General features: G+C 34.3%; 1 protein-coding gene and 1 long non-coding RNA gene across 3 annotated transcripts in view; one reads left to right on the forward strand and one right to left on the reverse strand.

Moving 5' to 3' along the window:
• LOC149411387 (uncharacterized) overlaps window positions 1-18,085 on the forward strand; it is a 710,246-nt gene that overhangs the window by 155,798 nt on the left and 536,363 nt on the right. The window lies entirely within an intron of this gene.
• Window positions 1,748-18,085, reverse strand: part of LOC149411389 (uncharacterized) — a 418,027-nt gene continuing 401,689 nt past the window's right edge. Inside the window, exon 5 of one of the 2 annotated variants that reach the window (XR_016304884.1) lies at window positions 1,748-1,805. This is a non-coding gene — a long non-coding RNA (uncharacterized LOC149411389). The remainder of the gene's footprint in view (window positions 1,806-18,085) is intronic. The other variant, XR_016304885.1, reaches the window with a different exon arrangement.

Consider the following 18,085-nt stretch of genomic DNA (forward strand, 5'->3'; position numbering starts at 1 on the left):
TAGAGGTTACTATCGAAAAGGCTCTTATCTCGGGACGCAAACTTTTGTGCTTTTATTCTAGATTTTTTTTAAAACAAAGCCTTTAAGGTAGTGTATCACTCGCCTCGGGCGGCTCGAGAGGCAATATCCTTATAGAGGGGCAGTGGAACCCATTCCTACACTTTAAACCTTTTTTTATAATAGCTTAAGACTAAGGTACTTGGCAAGAAATTCTCATGCCCGGGGTCAGGTTTCTCAAGTTACATTTTTTTGTATGTTTTAAGGTTAGTTTAGAAATAAATATCTTATACATAGGGAGAAAACTCAGATGTGAAATAATTTTAATTTATAAAAAATCTGGTCAAATTATTCGTTTTCCTGTTAAAAACGGGACTGCAGACCTTTGAAGAATGAATATACAGAGTTCCTAACAAAAAATAGTTTTTTAAATTTTTGTTTATTTATTATATATAAGTGGGTACAATGATGTTATATAAGTACATATGGTTAAAAAATATATTTATATTCGCAATCTCACCAAAAAAGAAACTGGTTCTTGTTCTTGGTGAGCGAGTTACACTAATTATAAGGAAAATACAATCACATTATGCAATAGGTAAGTATTTATACTATAGAATAGGAACAATTGAAACTTCTGGATTGTCTATATGTGTAGTTGTACATATATAGGATTCTGTTACATACTAATTAAAAGTTTAAGTTAAAGCGAATGTTTTATGAGGACGGCGTTCGTACATATATTAATATTGACTTATTGGTGTTGTCGCATTCCCTTTTCTATCCCTTCCTTCATTTTTTTTTATTTAATTTTTCTCCGTTTATTTTTTGACTAAACTAGTAGCCCCCACCAACTCAATCCTATCAAAAATTTCCCACATTTGGGATATAGTACCACAGGCTCCGGGCTGTCGGAACTCTTGTGCGGAATCACATAAATATTGATTAACCAATTTCTACTCGACAACATTCATATTTAGCATAGATTAAAAAAGAATACTAGGAATGACTTCCATGAAAATTTGGATAGAAATTAACGTTGCCACTGACAGTTAATGCCTTTTGGATCTAGCCTATTTAGCACACGCTCTGTCTCCCTTGTCTTGCCTGACATCGTCTAACGCCATCGCATTTGATAAAAATGAAAATTTCATAATGATGATGAAACACAGTTTTCTTTTTGAAATTTAAGCAAAGAAACGTTTGGATTTTGAACTCAACCGTGTAAAAATGTTAGGTGCGCATTTGGCGTGTTTCTCGACTATGCACCGGCGCCGAGGAGATCGATGCCGCTAGAATGCTTCTGAGCATCTTTTATTGAAATAACGCTAGAACAAGTTTGTTAAGATAAAATTTAAATCAAATATTGTGAAATATCAAAATGAGTGGGTGATGATTTTATACTTATATTTACCTTTTCATTAATCTTGACTTATTTTGTATTTTATTTTATTTATAATAAGCTGGTACTATTGGTTGATTGAAAGAAATTACTACCAGGCAATAAAGCTACCATGAAAAACTACCTTGGTATTTTAATAATTAGTTAAAAACATTCAAATATTTTAATTCTTCAATCTATCTAAACATTATTTTTCATTCTACTTTCAATCCAGTATTATTTCCACAATCGATGCAACACAACAAACTAGGGCACAATAATGATCCCAAGACATTTAATCTCTTTTATAACTTTCCAAAAACATTTCCTAAAAATATCTCACAGTTACCTGTTAAGCATGTACTCCAACTAGTTCATCCCTTTTGACTTCTCAGCAAGGTCCAGAGTGATTGGCAGAACCGGGTTTCTGAAAGAAGAATTCAAGGATCAGAAAGACGTTATTATATAAACGTTGTGTTAAGAGAAGGGCAAGGGGTGGGTGGGTTAGGTAATGTGATTGATTGGTACGTGATGCTAGTACCAACGGATCTGGGTCACACGAGAACAGAAATAATAAGAAGTCACTGGCCCAGTTTCTATTATATGGACGAATAATATAACTTCAGAACCCGGAATAAGTTAAATGCTGTAGTAAAACAGTGTATGATTATTATGAGAGATTTTGCAAATAATGCAAGGCTGATGCAAACATAATGAGTGTTGACACAGAATTCTGTAAATGTTCTTAATTATTGTGATAGATTCGTTTTTTATAAATGTAATTATTTCATTTTTTCAAGGAATGTTCTTCATTAAGCTTATCACTTTGTGATGTCATTATTTATTTATTAAAAAGGAAAATTACTTTGTTTACATCACTTTTATTTATTTACACCATCCACATGTTTCGTGAACGATGTTCACATCATCAGGATTAGATGTACACTACATGTAGATGGTGTGTATAAATAAAAGTGATGTAAAAAAATGATAAAACACTTATTATATAAGTAGCTTCTTTAAAAGTCACTTCTTGTATCTTTGTACGAGGAACAAAGCAGTTCTCTTCAGAATTAGCAGGGATACCGAGCCGTCCTTTAACTGGGTAGAGATTAAAAAAGTCATTATGAAAATTGTTCCATTATAAATAAAGTCCTACAAATGTTTATAACTGGAGTGTGTTTTCTTTACTGAAGTGACCTCAATTCTTAACAATGAGTAGAGAGAATGAATGAAGAAGGGAGGGCAAGGAGTAGGTATATATATTGCGGATGTGAATGTTAGAAGAAGTCGGGCATACTCGAGGAATATATGGGACAAATCAAGCGAACTATGTGCTTGCTTCGGGCCATGTCAAGACTCAGAACATCAGCATATTTATACCTTATTAAATTGACTTCTTAGTTGTTTCACAGAAATTCAAATGTAACAATGTCATGATATGGCCATTCAGCGCTATTTTATTTTATGTTGTACCCTTAAGAGGACCCCGTTAAATGCCTAGTATAAGTCCATTTCAGTTTTTGAATGTCACACGGGAATTACTGGGAAATAACTAGAACTTCTCAACTCCGGTTAAAATTCAGTGTTCAAAATGTTCATAACAATACATTTAATTTTATCTTTTCGAACAAATCATTTTCCAGGAAGCAGGCTCCCCCTAGGACATGGCTGAAGGATTTAATAACATCAGGATATGATACCTCTGAGTGATATTGAGTTTCTCAGCCATTGTACGTATCATCGACATATTAAGGAGAAATGGCATCCTACGTACTACCAAGTATATTCTACGTGTACGGTAAACGCTACACACGTATGGAACAGTGGATTTTGTAGATTGCTAACAGATTCGGTACAAATATATTTCGTTAGGCAGAAAAGGGTACCGCCGCCCCGATAACTATTATAATAATAATATAATATCTTTATTGCGACAAATTTTCAAACTATAACTATAGAAATACATGAAAGACTGTTTTGTGTACATTGGTTTATAAATTAGATGAGTATATAATTTTATCAACGGAAAGTAATATATAAACAGTAGGTAAAATAAATGTAAATAATATAAATTTTAATGTAGTTGAATGGGTAACCAACACACAAGTGGTTCGCTACGTTTGACGAATTAGCAGGGGTGCCTGGGTTAAGGTTCCATGATAACTCAACGCAATGACAATTCAACACACCTTTAAAAAGTGATAGAAAATCATTAAAAGCGATGAAAAAAACCAACCTATAAACCCAACCCACGTATCGTTTTTGTTTCATCACTTTTCATGAATTTAGATCACTTTTTAAAGATGTGTTGAATTGCCGTTGTATTGAGTTGTCCAGTTACCGCTCCCCGTTCACTGAAGTTCCATATTGCCAATTTTCTTAATTCATCGAAAAAAATAATTAACTCATTTTTCTCGGGGAATGCACAGCTTTGTAGACTGCACCCCACTGGCTTGCACGTACACCGATGTAACTTGAGTCCCTTTGATGTTTCAATTTAATCAATTAGTGTCAAAGCATAGATATACTTTGTAGAAGATTGGTTTTACTAGTCTTTGGTTTTGAACATTTCAATTATGATTTCCCTCTGAGTGCAGTGATCTGTCATCTACCCGGCTTCACCAGAGATGACTTAGGAATGAAAATATATATTAACAGATGTAATTTGTCTGTAACTTTTTTTTCTATTTAATTAACAATCATCAAGCCATTTCGCTGTAGTACTAGGGAAATAAGACGGAAGCTAAATAATTCTGTTTTCGCGCGCAATTTTTGTTTTCCCTCATACTTTGGCTGACGCGTACTTTATCGTTATATCGATTCTTGATTTTTTCACGCACTTGACATTATCGAACGCACATCTTTCCCCCCCGGGAATACCCGACTACCTTTACATCAAAATTTCTCATCAAATAATTCATGAAGCTTAAATATTATTATTTTTTTATTTTTTATTAGATAGTAAAAAATACAATTGCAGAAAAATGAAGCTTTGACTATCCAACTGGGAAGGTTTCCCGTTTCAGGACAGTCAAAATAATAGGTTTAGTTCATTTTAAGTAGTTAATGTAACACAAATACATAACATTCATTCATAAAAATTCATATTTCAATCTATCGTCATGTAAAAACCATCAAAACGTAGCAGCATTCTTAATAATGTATATATATACGACATAGCGTCCTTGCCCTATATTGTTGTGGTATTGGCTTGTGTAGGGCTTGTAATTAGTTGTAATTTACAGCACCCTTCAAATCTGTAAACGGTGTTCAGGAGATGGGAGATTGAAACGAGTGGCTGCACAATTGATTGATGCACATGTACCGTGTATCACGTCGGGGTCACCAGTGTGGTATGGGCTTGTGTAGGGCTTGTAATTAGTTGTAATTTACGGTGCCTTTCAAATCCGTAAACGGTGTTCAGGAGATGGGAGATTGAAACGAGTGGCTGCACAATTGATTGATGCACATGTACCGTGTATCATGTCGGGGTCACCAGTGTGGTATGGGCTTGTGTAGGGCTTGTTATTAGTTGTAATTTACAGCACCCTTCAAATCCGTAAACGGTGTTCAGGAGATGGGAGATTGAAACGAGTGGCTGCACGATTGATTTTTTTTTAATGTATATTTTATTTAGTTATAAGAGTTTACATCTTATACCTAATATATTATTTTCTATGACTACTACAATATTATTTACTTCTTACATACTAAAATTTAGATTTAACAACATTGAGACATAATCCACGAAAAACTGCAAGACTTTTAGCTTCCTTAACAATTACCGGGAGTTCATTGAACATTTTAAAACCTTTATAATAAATATTGTTTTGTGTTTCTGATAAGTGTGTTTTAGGAAGCCTAAAATCGTTGCAGTTTCTCGTAGGATATAAATGAACTGCACTATTAATTCTAACATTCTTTGACATATAGTCAGGTAACATTTTATTTTTTAGCTTATAAATAAACACTAAGGTATTATAAACTAATCGTTGCCACACACTTAAAATATTGAGTTGACGTTGCATGGTTTTTATTCTGGTGTACCTGCTACAACACAGTATTGACCTCATGCCTCTGTTCTGGATTACTTCCATTCTCTTAATTTGGGTTTTGTTACTTAGAAATATTACACTTGTACAATAATTTAGATGGGATGCTACAGTGGTATTGTAGACCAATATCCTTGTTTTAATGTCCAATTTTCCTTTTATCCTACTTAAGAAATTAACCTTTTTCGCCATTTTTTTATTTAAAATTTCAAAGTTAGTGTTAAATTTTAACTTGTTATCTATTATGATTCCCAGGTATTTAATTTCTTTTACTTCTTCCATATTTTGATTGTCTATATTTAGGACAGTATTTACGTTTAATTTTTTCCCTAATACCATAAATTTACTTTTAGTTACATTTAATTTCAATTTATTTATGTTTAACCACTTAGATAATTCATTAAGTTCATTTTGTATTTTTGACAACGCATCTTCAATATTATTTGCTATAATATATAAAAGTGTGTCATCTGCAAAAAGTTTGATGGAACAGTACTTTAAGCACTTCACTATATCATTAATATATAAAATAAATAGGAGCGGTCCCAAAACAGATCCTTGAGGAACTCCAATGTTGATTTCTTGTTCTTCAGAGATAGTATCTCCAATTTTGGTTTTTTGTTTTCTATTTTTTAAGTAATCAATAAACCACTGCAATTCATTAGCACGGATTCCTATGTCCTTCAATTTCATTATTAGTCTTTCTCTGTCTATCGTTTCAAAAGCACGTCTAAAATCCAAGAACACTGCTATTGTGATTTTCTTCTGATCCATAGCTGTTTTCCATTCATTTATCACATAATTTATTGCTGTTTCACAGGAATATTTATTTCTAAACCCAGATTGTTCTTTTACTAGGATGTTATTTTTTTCTATAAATTTACTCATCTGTTCTTTCACAATGCATTCTAGTAATTGTTCATATTTAGGCAATCCATTTATTGGTCTGAAGTCTTCGAAATTTTTAGCATTTATTATTTTGAGCACTGGTGTTATTATGGAGGTTTTCCATGACTGCGGAAAAATTCCCTTAGTCAGAGATTCATTTATTAGTGCAACTAATCTGTCTCCTATAGCTGGCAGTGCATCTTTGATTATGCTTATAGTAATTCCATCCGGCGATGATTTTGGTTTCATTGTTTTAATGATTTTCATTAAATACTCATTGTCAATTTTATTAAACCTGAAAATATTTTTATTCTCTCTTTTTTCCGATGATTGAGAAGAGGTATCTGCGACTAATGGAATACTCTTATTTATGTTTTCGACACTAAGTACAAAATTTGTGTTAAATTTTTGGGCTATTTTAAGTGTATCATCTTCAACTCCATCTGGAAACCGAACTTCCTTAATGTTTTCCCTCTGTTTGCCGCTTATAATTTCTTTAAGTGTAGTCCACATTTTTCTTGAGTCACTTTGAGAGGTAATTATTTTTTGCCTGATATACGAATTTTTGGTATGTTTTATTTCTGTACTGTACATGTTTCTAAGTTTCTTATAAGTTTCCCACCTTTCTTCAGTGAATTGTATTTTACAGGCTTTATAGGCTGTATCCCTTTGTTTTTGTAGAATTAGTAAGGATTTCGTATACCATTTATTTGTATCTTTTAATATAATATTAGTTAAAGGCATTAGCTCATTTACTACTGTTTTCAGATGTCCTACTAGTTCATCGGCTTTTCCGTCTAAATTTCCTTGGGTATCGCAGATCCATTTTTTGTTTTGTAATGCTGTACACAATGTATCCTTATTATAGTTATTTTTTTTTCTATACGTTATATTTCGTATTCCCTGTGGCTTCGGACTTGTGGTCGTTTCAAATATTGTTAATATATTTTCGTGGTCAGATATTTTTGGAGTATCCATAACATTAACATTCAAGTAAAAATGATTTGTTATGACTAAATCAATAATGCTTGCTGATGTATTTGAGATTCTAGTTGGTTTGGTCACAAGTTGTTTCATTCCTAGATAATTCACTAAACTCTGAAGTCTATTACTCTGATTGATTGATGCATATGTACCGTATATCACCAGTGCGGTATGGGCTTGTAATTAGTTATAATTTATAGCGCCTTTTAAATCCGTAAACGGTGTTCAAGAGATAGGAGATTTAAACGAGTGGCTGCACGATTGATTGATGCACATTGCACATTTACCGTGTATCACCATCGTGTAGAATCACTTTCCGAAGTGAGCGCACTTTATGCACCCTGAATATAAGTCAGATCTATTCAAGCAATACAACGTTTCGTTTTCATTCTGAATGGTGATCTTTCCCCAGGAAGGGGAACTAATCTATCATGAAGTATAACTAACTAACCATCACGCCGTTTATCTGGTGGGTCAGGAAGATAAAATATTCAGCTACACAGTTCTTCCTACCAGTCAGTTCGTTTGCCATATTTTGCCATATTTGCCATTTGCTTTATATGTCCAAATCATCTAAGCCTATCTTTCATAATCTTCATTCGGTGGTCTGAACCGCACCGCATTCACAGATCACCGAATCTTTTAGATCTTACCTACGCATCATGTTGTCACAGCGGCTGTGGGAGGACCTTATCCGATTGGCAGATGGCAGACCAGAGTTAACGAAGTAGTAACAATCCAGGCTCTCTCAGTGGGGTCATGCGTGAGATGGGCATTTCTTTCGTCGGCCGATTTCCACTCAAGTTTCCACATATTTTATGGAGTAAGAGGTAATCAGAGAAGCCTCTCCTCCATCTAGAACGATTTTCCGGACTTCAAGCGACATACAAGGTGAGACATCATCGTGCAAAGGTGTTGCGCATTATTTGTTTTCTTCTTGCAACGCCTTCTTGTATTCCCTCGTGTTTATTTGTAATTTGTACCTGCTATTTGTTAATCGAACCAGCAAACCGATATCATTGGCATTTATCATGCTATAAGCGATATTTATAAATTACTATTGCAAGATGTAATAAGCCACTGCGATGTGAATGTTTTAAGCATCAATAAATAAATAAAAATAAGGAAAGGAATTTTCTCGATATACCAACAAATAAATTTCAACAACAAAATAGCTGACAGAGCGGTTCTTATCGCCTACAGTTTTTCCTTTCCTGATAGCACATTATACCTTATTTTGTCTGGGTTGTTTTTTCGGGTTTTCAGTACGGCAGCAGTAAATCATTGCCCTGTGACACGGACGATAAGAAGGATACAGCTGAGGGAGATAGTATAGGGGGCTTTGTAACTAAACTTCTCGTGTCACTATATTTTCCGCGTTTTTAGATATGCATTTTCTGAAGTATGAGGTTTATAAGGTTTTTTGCTAAATCGTAATACTTGATTTTAGCTGACGGTCAAAAAATGCTATTTATATAGATATTATTTTTCACATTAACTCCACACGGAAGTCATGAGAAAAATAATTTTCCTTTTGGCTTACGTCGTCTCTGGGGATCCTGTCACAGCCGAGCTGTTCAAGAACAAATCGTGGTCGTATAATAATAATAATACTTGGATGATTTTTATAGCGCCGTTTTTGTGCAAAAACACCTCAAGGGCGCTGTACAAACTTATAATACATTTCTACAGTGATCTTTGTTATAACTTAACTATTTGTGGAGAAAATATACAGTACAATACTTACCTGGTAGGTCACTTGAGATTAACACTTAATTAACATTATCTAATTGTTTATTGGCGAAATTTAGATACAGGATTTAGGACTTAATTAAAAAGTTGAATATAACTGGACTTTCTCTTAGGATTGGTATATTTAATTTAAGGGTACGACAGCTTAAAAAGGCGTGCGTTTGGCGTGTTTCCAGACTATGTGACGATGCCGAAGGGATCAATAATGCTAGTTTCTCGGAGCATCTTGAAATACCGGTAGGATAATGATAGCATTGCCACCTGTGCTCCAGAGATTGTATTCTGCTTGTCAGGTAAGGGATAGATATCAAACGAATAGCTCGTTTCTACACAGAGTCCAGGGTTTTTTCTCAAGGGCTGCAGACTAGAGGTGGCGGCCAAATGGCAGTATCTGGATTGAGAGGGAAAGGGGAGGAAATAGGGAAGATTAAAGTTAGTAAGTACCTGGCTATTCAGATCTGGCTACCCAATTTAAACAAAGATTTTATTTTATTTTCCTGGGTAACAACTTTGACAATGTCATTGGTAACAACACATGTTTTTTCAATGCCAAATTTATTTCCAGTAGATCACAATAATACGTAGTAGATCACAATACATAATGTTTACCGTTCATGACATGTCCCAATCGGTTGGCATTCGCGTGTCCTGCCCTCTTTGTGATGTTTGCCTTCAAATGGGTGCCCTCCCCCACAGGCAGCATTAGGGTGGGTGCTGATATCCTACCCCACCCCTTCCCACCGTCCAGCAACACAAGCTTTCGTTTGCCGCCCTGTGTTACTGGGGAGTATGAGGAAGGTCATGCTGTTAAGGCCGGGGCACTAAACAAGCTTTGACCATAGACATTTAAATTGATAGACTAGCCTATATGGGAAATGGGACAAACCAAATTGCGCAGAGTGTAAAGGTGGCGGCACCTTCTCCCTTTCTGTAATATGTCAATAAATGAATCTGACAGTATACAGGCATCTCGCATTGCAATTCACCATTTAGTAATAAAATCTGCTAACGAATTACTGGTCTTTTCAAAATGGCGCGCAAATTGCTGACCGCGTAAAAAACTTAACTACAAATCTCAAGTCGGGTAAATAAAAAAAATGAATATTTTGTTACACTTTATAGTTAAACACTTGTCACATAAATGTGTTATAATTTACCCACCTCACTCATTTTTAGCGACGGTAAAAAACTCGTTTTAACTAACAGTTGTTACTAACCGAAAAGTTTCACAATGGACTGAGCTGTAAACCGTTGCCTTACTTTAGCGAACGTTACTTTTGTGGTTATTCAAGGTCTGATTATTTATGACGTAGTTCATTCAAAGTATTCTAGAACTCTTCTGGTGCCAAAAATATGGTCACGTGGCTTGCCTCCAGCTCGTCGAAATGATATCCTGATTACATGTTATGGCAAGTCTATATGTGTGGATGTCTATGGATTTGGCCTTAAAATTTTGTAGAAGTAATAAGGAACTTTATTTAAATTAAATTAAAATAACCAACTTTGTTTACACCACTATTTTTATAAAAAATATCGGCATGCTTCAAAACCAAAGGTTTCTTCATCAGGATTCAAAGTATACTAAAATTTAATTTAAATAAACAACTTTCTTTACACCACTAGTTTTATTAAAAAATATCATCATGTTTCTATATCTCCTGTACTTGACGGTTACAACAAAACTAAACGCCGAAAACATTCATTTAACTATTTTTTATACTGTAAGATCAGTCCTATGTATCACTTCCACATACATACACTGTCTGAAACTAAAACATGAAGAATAACACAAACGCGAATCACGATAGTACCTACTTCAATCAAATCTTGGTAGTTGATGATAGTTGAGATGTTGATTCTGCGCCCCAAAAGTATAAAAATCATGTGTTCGGCAACCTCGTGTGAAATTAAATCAAAAAAAGATAGAATCCTATATCAGCCAGGATATTGGGTATTAAGGGTACACTTAAAAGAATTCATAATCTGCTCTTTCGTAGATGGCGCTAATTTAATTATTTCACTTACCTACACGTTTTGGTAGTTATGCTTTAAAATATTTAGACGAATTATTGTTTGCGGCCGTACTTATGCAAAATGAATATGAATAAAGAGTTGTGTCCGTATAAAAACTCAATTCTTTCAAGAAAGGCATACCAAATACAATTCTGGATTGAATCATCGATACAATATGTTCCGAAGCCATACATTTAACGAGCCTTATTACCTCGCGTGTACCTACGCGCGAGATATGTCTTACTGCTCTGTATAATATTCTAAAGTCTGATAATAATCATTTAGAAAATTCGCAAATTCAAATGACTTGGTAATAAATATAGTTCAATCAATGTTTCCTGCCACTCCTGAAATGTCAAAACTAAAATTCAGTCGTAGAATATTTAAAACTGGTCTTAAAAGTAATCTTTTTTCTGTAAATAAAGCTTTGTTAATTACAAATGCGCTTTACAACAAACTCATCATATTTATTTTTATATGTATGATAACAATCTTACTAATTACATTATCATATAACCATAATACACTAAATAATTTTTCATGTTCATCTTTTATCGCTATATTAAATTAACTATGTTCTAAATATCTAAAACACCCAATATGACATGATAAAAGTTTGCTCAATACATACATGCTGTTCATGTTTATTTTTATAAATATCAACAAAGTTACTACACATCGCTCTGTAACCACTTTCACAGTACCTTAAGTACTTATTTTCTGCTCTTGTTAGTATATACAACTCTTGTACTCCTTTGTACAGCAGAAATTTCTATTACATCTTGTATTGTACCTGCCTATATCGTTTATACTCAGTTTATTAAGTTATATACTACACGTATTATTATACTCTTGAACAACTTACCTATAACAATGTACACACGTAAAAGCCTTCAAGGCGTGAATAAATAAATAAACCATGCTGTCTTATTCACACTCGGTTGTATCTTTCACAAATTTGGACATACGTTTCCTTAAAAAAACTTATCTAAATACACTTGATGATAATATTTAAATTGAAGTTAATTTTATACAGGTAACAATAAGATTTACGAGTGCCTAGACTTCCAATAAAACTCAATAATTTTGAAGGTTGATTAAATTAAATCGATTGACAATGGATACGAAATAAAATTATCTAAATAATCTAAACGTAATACTTACATTATTGTAACTGGTCCAGAGTAAGTATTTTTTAAATTGATTGGCTTGTAAGGCGGTATGACTTGAGTGCTTTTGAGCAAGCCATTCAATCGCTGTTGGCCTTCACAGTTCCTTTCTGGGGGTGTATGGTGTACCACCCACTGGAACTATAACACCCTGGTGGTGTAGATAATGTAATATGGACCGTGTGGTATGTTCGCCACCCCCTATAAGATGGAGAATGCTTCTATAAAGCGACCGCCACACATTGTACGCTGACTGTGGGACATTGTGTAATCGACTACAAATTAAGGGACATTCAATGGCAGACACTTTTAAACAATACCAATGTATGGTTTGTACAATAAATGAAATAATGAAATACACAGAATGCACTATATTCTCTTGCATTCTTTATTATTGACTCCGAAAGTTCCGTTAGTTTATATTATTCTACACAAATTTTGTAATTTGGGGGTAAAGAAGTCGTTAAACCGATTTTGAAGAACAGCGTTGTTAATAAAATATATCCTTTAAAGATTTGTGAATGGAGAGCAGAAATAAAAAAAGTCTAAGGCACATCATTATGAGTCTAGTTTTGTACTGTTAATTTGTGGTGGAATTCCATTGTATTAGAATTGAAATATAAACAACTTTGTTCCACAACGATTTCATCCTACGGTTTCATCCTTTACTATGAAAAATCAATCGTAATTATCATAATAAATGTTATAGTTACCAATATGCACCTTAAATTATCAAAATAGCTAATAATACATTAAATTAACACAAAATATAATCATTCATTATATAGAGACAATATTGTGTACCCTTGCCTAAGTTTGTATAAATTCCGTAGCATAAGTATTTCAACTACCAGTCTGAAAATGTCCGTAGTACATTGATGTATAATTTAGTCTATGCCGTAGTAGGATGAACCGGTCCTGGTGAAAATAAATAAGTGGAACAAAGTGCAAAAGTTGTTTAAATTTCAATTCTAACACAGCATTATCATCAAAATGTAGTGTTTATGGAATTAACGGGTAATGTATGAACAGAACTCATTCAAGGGTTTTTTTGTATCGTTTGCAATCCGTGTTGTCGGTAAAAATGGATTGAAATCTTTTCAATCTGTATAATATTATATTATAATCATCCACTATATACTGCAGAGGTTCCCGAGAATTCCCAAGAAAGTTGTTCAAGCCGAGTATATAATTCTAATATATTTTTTTCCTAATCACTTTACACAAACCAGTCACAACTAACACATATTCGTGTAACATATTAAGGTTAAAAGGTAATATTATTATTTTATTTTATTTATTTATTATTTTATAAACATTAAGTTGTTTTGGAAAGAAGTCAAAAGGTCCCGGAGTGGCCCAGAAAACGGAAGCATGAAAGTGATAAAATCAAAAGATGGAAAAATGTTGACGAATGAGGAAAAAATAAAAGAGAGATGGATGAATTATTTCGAGGAAGTCTTCGAAAGCGAAGTGAGTGACAGTGATTCCAGCGGCGAATCAGATATGAATGACGATGGAGTGAATGTTACCGAAATTAGCATGGATGAGATAGAAAGCTCGATTAAATGTATGAAGAATGGTAAGGCTGTTGGGTTTGACAATATTGCTGCTGAATATTTTAAAGGAGGTAGCCGTGTAATTCTCACATGGTTGTGCAATCTTTTTAACCAATGTTTAAAGGAAGGTTACACGCCTTTAGATTGGAGAAGGGCTGTGATCATGCCATTATACAAAGGTAAAGGGTCACGTATGGAATGTGGGAATCATAGGGCTATTAGCCTGCTTAGTTCAGTTGGCAAGCTGTATGGTAGAATTTTGATTGAAAGAGTAAGAAAGGAAACAAAGGATAAAATATGGGATGTGCAAGGTGCTTTTATGAGTGGAAGGGGGTGCATGGACCAGATCTTCTCATTACGTATGCTCACTGAGAAGTTTCTGGCAAAAAACCAGAAACTTTTCTGTGCCTTTGTAGATTTACAAAAAGCATACGACCGAGTCGACAGGAAAAAGCTATGGAAGGTGTTGTCCAAGTATGGAGTGAATACGAATCTGACTCAGGCAATTGCGTCTCTGTATGAGGGAAGCGTTGCATGTGTTAGGGTAAACGGTGGTTTTACGGGGTGGTTTGATATCACAAAAGGTGTTAAACAAGGCTGCGTAATGTCACCGTGGTTATTCAATCTATACATGGATAATTGTATGCAAGAATTGAAAGAGGTGGGATTGGGCGCGAATTTGAATAATTTGAAAGTATGTTGCCTGTTGTATGCTGATGATGCGGTGCTGATTGCTAATAGTATAGATGATCTACAGTCTCTCGTGTCTAGGATGAACGAAGTATGCATGAAGAATGAGTTAATGATGAATGTAAGTAAGTCTAAAGTAATGGTGTTTGAAAGAGAGAGCACGAAAACAGTGTGCAATATAATTGTGAATGGGGAATACTTGGAGCAGGTGGATGAGTTTGTGTATTTAGGAAGTATGTTTACGAGAGATGGGAAGGCTGACAGAGATATCGAAAGAAGGGTAAATGCAGGTAATTCCGTTAATGGAGGACTAAACGCCGTAGGCGCTAACAAAAAATTGTCCAAAGAAGCGAAGTTAGCAGTCCACAACGGAGTGCTGGTACCTACCTTGATGTATGGAAGTGAGGCATGGAACTGGCAAAGAAAGGATGAAAGTAGATTAAATGCTGTTGAAATGAGATCCCTGAGGCGTATGTGTGGTAAAACCATGTTTGATCGTGTGAGGAATGTGGAGATCCGCAAAGAGTGCAAGGCTGATGTAAGCGTAATGAGTAAGATTAAGAAAGGTATGCTTAGATGGTTTGGGCATGTAGAGCGAATGAGCGAAGATAGGAGTGTAAGGAGGATATATGATGCAAATGTGAATGGTAGCAGAAGTCGGGGACGCCCGAGGAAGACATGGCACGATCAAGTGAATCAGATACTCGAGTCGGGCCATGTCAAGAGTCAGAATAATAGAAGAGTATGTATGAGACGATGTATGAATGTGAATGAGGCAAGGAGTGTGTGCCAAGACCGAGTTGTTTGGCGGTCCGTCCTCTCTGCCTACCCCTGCGGGGAAACGGCGTGATGGTTAGTTAGTTAGTTAGTTAGTTATAAGCAATAATTATTAGCCTGAAACACTCATCCACATTGAAAAATCTCCTGATAAAAGATACATGACGCCAACGGGACTCAACAACGGGACGGTGTTTCAGGCTAATAATTATTGCTTATAAAATAAATGTTACCCTTTGTGCTATGCATAAAAAATCTTGTCTTAAACATTAGTTTACCAAAAAAAATAATAGGTAATATTATTATTAAGATTACGTACTTTTAAGTCTTAGGCTTGCAAACCCCCCTACTTTCATATTAATTTCTCTTGTAAACCGATCCACCTTATTTAGCTAGCAAATGTGTTCACCAGAGTGTGAACTCATTTGCTCTACGTTAACCACACCTTTCTGGTGCTCCTTCACATGTTACGTGAAACCAAAATAGCTAAACGACTTACGTCGAAGGTTGTGTTTTCCATCACTTATCATCCTTACATTGTAACTTATACAGGTTGTCTCGTAAGTGGTGGATAACGTTTCAACGTTTAAAAGTTTTTAACGTTTCAACGTTTCAACGTTTATAACGTGTTAACGATAATGGTCGACCCCAAGACCGAAAATTGAATGTAATATTTGGTAAAGTCTTGATTTTCAAGTTGATTGTTTTTTGGAAATTTTCTAAAATTAACACAAATCTCTTTGATGTCAAATGGAGGAATTATCTCAGTCTTTTATAAAATATTATTTTTAATAGTAGTGCTGTCAGTGCTTATTATTGCGTTCCTGCTGTAGTTTTTTTAGAAACATCTAAACTTTAAATTTCAGTTTTTAATAATCATTTTTCCGTAAGTTTGAATCCTCGTGGTGTGATTTTTTATGGAAGCCAAATTGGCTAAAAAGTTCCCCTCTTTATAGAATTTTTCATAAGCAATAATTATAACTATTGTTTTGGATAAGGAGCCATAATAATGGCATTTATTCCGTAATGTGTGGAGGCTAGTGCTATCCCATATATAGTATAAATACACATAGGTATACAAGAATTCAAATACGAACATATATATATATAACAATAATTTTTTTTTAAAAGTAGTATCATAGGAGAATGTAAATATGAAGATATAAATATTTTTAAAAAGTCATTTTTAAATGTCTTTCTCGTATGTAATTTGATACTCGATCCTAAAGTCGATAGGGAGAACATTTCTGGAGTTGTAGATCCTTTCCCTACGGTTGTTGCTATGGTTATTCCACATATTATATAAATAGTTATTATTATAAATTATTATTCACATACACTCCAAAGTGGTAAATACCTTACATTTGGTATGTATATATTATACTTGGTGAAACTTCGGAAACGAAACGTAGCTTGAAATGGCTTTAGCCGTGTTTAGTGATCATATCTGAATAGCAAGGTACTTCCTATGCTCCATCTTCTTCCCCTCTCCGTACCCTTTATTCTCTAAAATTACCCTATTAGTGGAGTAAAAATGAGGTGAGAAAAATGATTATTGCAAATTTATCAATAATTTCTTTAAATTATTTGTTATCCGGTTAAAAACGGGATTGCAGGCCCTTCATGAATAAATTAGTTAAAAATTACTAAAAACTTTTAGTAAAATACGAATATATTACACGTGTTCCGATAAAATTAGAAATTTAATAAACGTTTATCAATCGACCTGCAATCCCGTTTTTAACTAGATTACCACTAATTTGAATGCATTCTTAATTAATTCGCAATACTGTTTTTTCTCCATCTAGTCACACTTACTGTGGATATAGAGAATTCGATTTAAAATTATGGATTTTTGTCTATTTTTGCAAGTGTTCGTCGACAAAAATGTACTCTTGCAAGATGTTCCCTATTTTAAAGAGTTTTTTTTATATCCACAACTTATGGGGCACACTGTATAGCAGCTCCTTTGTTGCTGAAAATATGTTTTCACTGTGTGTTATCTTTAATAAATAATGTTATTTGGAGTAGTACGAATGCTTAACAGGAATTTAATATTAATAAACTATCTTGGATTTTACGCTGCGTATACATTTGCGAGCAGAGCCTCGAATTATGGGTAAGGAACGAAACAACCGCAGGAGGCGTTTTGCGCCAATTAGAATTATATTTAATGTTAGAATTATATACTCGGAAATGTATTCGCGCCATTAGATATCTGTTCTAATTCACTGTGGAATTCTGCAATGATAATTATTCTTAATGAACTCGTATACTAGGAATGATGGGTACAGTTTTTGAATAAGAATTTTGATCGTGTGTACACGATTGCAATATAGCAAACCTCGACTAAGATCGGTTCATGGCTTTGAGCCGCGACTTCGAAACCCAAGATATTCAAATGAACTTTTTTTTAATTATAAATTTCACGTACTTATCTGAACAAAAAATATTAATTTGCACCTCGTTTCAGAAAAAAAAACTCTCAGTTTCGCTTTGATGTGATAATCATACAGATATTACCTCGTTTTTTTATTTATGTGAAACCCTACAAGAGTCTGACCTGCTCCCAGCCGTCTGGAGACAGTGACACTATGGCATCACCAATTGGGGTGTGTTGTGAAGCTGAAGGTAGTACGAGGGGGGAGACGGGGAAGAGGATGGTGGGGAGTTCCTGGCTATTCAGATCTGGTTAAAAAACACGGCCAAAGCCATTTCAAGCAAAGTTTCAATTCCGAATGATGGTTTTACACAAGGGCGATACTGAGAGTTTCTTCCACTCTGGAACGTGCCATAAATAATGAATATATTATTTTCACG

This window comes from Hesperophylax consimilis, chromosome 26, assembly GCF_061612785.1.
Source record: "Hesperophylax consimilis isolate HC1 chromosome 26, BYU_Hcon_1.0, whole genome shotgun sequence".
Lineage (NCBI taxonomy): Eukaryota > Metazoa > Arthropoda > Insecta > Trichoptera > Limnephilidae > Hesperophylax > Hesperophylax consimilis.